The sequence below is a fragment of the Benincasa hispida genome, chromosome 7, assembly GCF_009727055.1.
Source record: "Benincasa hispida cultivar B227 chromosome 7, ASM972705v1, whole genome shotgun sequence".
Taxonomy (NCBI): domain Eukaryota; kingdom Viridiplantae; phylum Streptophyta; class Magnoliopsida; order Cucurbitales; family Cucurbitaceae; genus Benincasa; species Benincasa hispida.
This window is the reverse complement of record NC_052355.1, coordinates 4,831,138-4,835,160: the sequence shown is the minus strand read 5'-3', so window position 1 is coordinate 4,835,160 and position 4,023 is coordinate 4,831,138. Positions and strand designations below refer to the sequence as shown.

General features: G+C 33.1%; 1 long non-coding RNA gene across 1 annotated transcript; it reads left to right on the top strand.

Annotated features, from left to right (window-relative positions):
• Positions 1-1,159: 1,159 nt before the first annotated feature.
• Positions 1,160-3,796, top strand: LOC120082004. The gene is made up of 5 exons (XR_005483013.1): positions 1,160-1,405; positions 1,478-1,590; positions 2,708-2,827; positions 2,968-3,181; positions 3,273-3,796. It is a non-coding gene; the product is annotated as an uncharacterized LOC120082004 (long non-coding RNA).
• The last annotated feature ends 227 nt before the right edge of the window (positions 3,797-4,023 follow it).

Sequence of the window (4,023 nt, the reverse complement as noted above, 5' to 3'; positions counted from 1 at the left end):
CCCATTTCGAATCTCATAAAGATATTATTCTGGACTCTTTCTTCTTAAGCCTTTATTTGCCTCTATATCTACCATATCGCAACCATTATCCTATGCATCTCCAAGTTCTTACTTCCACCATCTTTTCATCCTTTATTTTTCTCTTTATCATACCCTTTGTTTCCATCATTTTTCTCGAATTTTAAGTTAAAAATTTTAATGGAATTTCTGGTATCTATCAGTTTGTATGGACTAATTTTATATTGTTACGTCAATTGATCTGTGTGAAATTTATTGCAGCTTGTTGCAGTGACATCTAGAGGAAATGTGTGAACGAACCCTAAGAAATCATCACTTGAAAGTTATGTTTTTTTAGAATTTTTTTATATCGATAATTTTATCGGCTCACTTATGTTGTCCTGCTACAAACATGTTGTTGCTTATGTTGTTTTTGGTTTTTTTTTTTTTCTAGTTGGAACAATGTTCTAGATGTTTTGCAATATGCCTTTGATGCCAACATTTCTTTTATCAAGATGAAAGGAGACAGGTCAAATGATAATTTGAATAACTCACATTCTAGACTAGAGTAGTGTAGCTTACTTTTTTTCTCTTTCACATTATACCATAATAATAATATTGATGATTAGGATTTGTCTATAAAGTATAAATACTTCAGGTAAGGCAAAGAATCCGTATCAGTCACGCGATTTGAGGTATCTATTTTTATGTGTACCTTTTTTTAAAGAAAAAAAGACAAGCAATTCATCTAATATTTCTTTATCTAAAATTAGATAACCTATTTAAAAAACTCACTACTCGGGTCCAAAACTAAAGGGAAAATAAATAAATAAAATACCAAACTCCATAATCATCTAATCTTCATCTTCACGTTTGAGTCCCCACAAAGTCCACCAAAATATAAACCATTTGGATATCTTCAACAATTCAATGAAGAAGTTATTCATTTATCTTCATACTTCTCCCTTTAATCTTCTTCTTCTTTGTAATATGAGTCACTTTTCTATTGCATTTTATTAATTATTGTACATCTTAGATGTTGCTTTTTTTTGTATTGTATTTCAATGTTTGTATTCTATTTTGTGCTATTGTTATTAACTTGTATGCTAAATTTATCTATATCCTAGATTTTTTTAAGAAAAAGAAAATGTATTTTCAATGTATCAGTATCTTCGTTTTTTTTAGAAATATATATATAAAAAATGACATATCATTAGACGTATTCGTATCTTAGTTTTTTAGAAATTGACGAATCGCCGTATCCAATCGTATTCATATCGTGTAACTGTATCAGTGTCTGTGCTTCATAGGAATTTGTAAATGCAGAAATTCTCACACAATCATTTGTGAATTTAAAGAACAAAAGATGAATGTAAAAGAGAACTTGTAGAAACGACTATCGACAAAGGTACTATAATTAAGATCTGCTCAAGTTCTATTACCTTGATTCAGCATGAAGCTAATGGCCTAAATTTTATAGAAGCTCAACATGTCCTTGTGGAACCACTTCTCAATCCAGCTGCAGAAGTGCAAGCAATTAGCAGGGTACACCGACTTGGACAGAAAAATAAGATGTTTGTACATCGATTCATAGTATGTATAGCTTCCTCTTTGTATATTCTTTGTAGAGCCTTTCACCAAGCCATAAATTAACACTCAAAAAACACTTGGCATGTATAATATTATGCATATAGCAATAGTCCATCAAATTTAACACTTATCTAACAAAGTACACTATTCCAATTTGGACAAATAAACAGGTAATTATACTTCAGTTTAGTGGGCTATTATAAGAAATGGGATTTAGAAACACATGGTTAATCATTTCTACATTTAGCTTTCTAGATCTTATTAGTATGATAGGCCTCCAATTATACTACAATATCAAAGAAGAAAGAATAGAGGAGATAAGGGGAAATCGGCGATTGAGTCGGTTAGGGAGGTTGGGGACCGCAACTAAATTACTTTCAATTCTGTTGGGAGAAGTTGGGGTTTAAAAGAAGAAGAAACCGAAAGAGAAGGCACAGAAGTTTGAATATCTTGAGTGAGAAAAGTGAGCTCTCGAGGGTGGGAATTCAGGAACGCCTATCGTGTAGAATCGGCCGAGGAGTGCCGCTCATCGCCTACTTCTTCTACTAAGCGATCAAGTAGTAGAGACCCAACGATCGTGTATTGTTTTGTAAGCGATTGCATAGTATTTTGTAAGCGATTGCATAGTATTTTGTAAGCGATCGTTTAGCATTAGTAAGCGATCGTGTAGAGTTAACGGGCGATCGTGTAGAGTCTGTAAGCGATCGTGTAGAGTTCGTAAACGATCGTTTAGAGTTTTGTAAGCGATCACATAACAATAGTAAGTGATTGTCTAGTTGTTGATTGGCTCTCATCGTTTAATGAAGAACAAGTTCATCGTCTAGCTGTTATATTGAGCTATTGTATCAGCCCATTTAATCAATAAATTCCTTTAAAAATCAGTTTCCTAACATAGTCATTTCTAAATTTAGAATTTAGTTTCTTATGTGATGCTTTATTCTTATAGCGAACTATGTTTTGTTTTTGATACTTGCTAATGTTTTTTAAGTTAATCTCCTTATTGTTGGGAATCTGAAAATTTGTTTTACAACACATTATGGTCTAGTTAACAGAGAGAAACTGTTGTTTCTTTTCTTCTCAAACTTTATCTCTACTTGTCTATTTTCCTCTTTTCAACTAGGGAAGGAGACTAAATTTGAAGATATCCACTTGAGTGGAGGTGAGTTTACAAATTATGATGAGAAGGGAAAATGTGTTACATATAGACTCGGTCATGAAGGAACTTGGATATGCATTCAAGGTGAGATCTTTGATATTTCTTTTGGTTAGATGCAATCTTTTTTCACTTCTTATCTTCATCTTCATTCCAGTGATAACATTTTAGGGCTCATTCTTCCTCCTCTTGTCGTATTCTTCTTCCTTTTCTTTTTCCATGGCAAGAGCACTTCTCCATATAGAAATCGCCGCCTTCACATGTTGTTGGGTTAGAAAATGACTTAAGGCCTACGATGAGGAGGATGTTCAGCCCAAATCAATTTGGTAGGTGAAACGAAAGGCACACAATGTACCACACATCTCAGCTGGCTGTGCAACACATGGACACCTCCACTATCTCGATTTAGTGGGAGAGAAGGAAGCCGACAAATCTTCGATGGTAATTTTCCAATCTTTCTTTTCTTTCTGTTTAAAGAAAATTCTCTCTTGAAAATCCTTTGCCTTCGGCTGTTTTGATTTGCGATTTGCAGTGATCAAAGAAGAAAATGAAACATGCAATTTTATGAGCAGAAAGAAGAAGAGAAGAGGAACACGAACATGTACGTAGTTCGGCCTAACTCAGGGCCTACGCCCACGGGAAGGGATGAAGTTTATTGCTAATGATTTTCAGAGATAAGTTTCTTTTACAAGTTTTTGTTTTAAGAAATGTAAAGAACAGCATAATATGTAAAAGTACCTACTATTTATATTTGTATACATTTCTGTTATAAAGCTGTTAGAGAAATTAGCCGTTGGATTTACTTGAAATTATTTTCTTCACATGTATTTCGCTATTTCCTTAAAATCTCTAAACCCATTATGAAGCTTTTCAATTCTTTTTGTTTTATGAAAAGTCATTTTTAGTTTAGTTCACAGTCAATGTGAGAGAGAGATGGGAACTTGTATGGGATTTTAGCTTTTGGTACTGTTTCTTTATGAAAGATGTTTTATAAGCAACTTGTGACACACTTTGTTTGTTGTGATACCCAATTCCAAATGTTGAATAACGTTAATTGTCATTGCAGGTAGTTTTAAGTGATTGCTTCTATATCTTCCAAAAGTTTTGACGTTGAAATGGTTCACAAATTTCAGTGTTTGTCTTTATCTCATTTGGTTGCCAAAGCAACACTTAGGCTCTTTTTGAAATTTTTAAGTGGTTTTGTGAGTTAAAGTGATACTTAGGCCTTTTTAAGGTAGCTTTGAAAGTCAAAGTAACACTTAAAATACACTTTTTAGGAATTG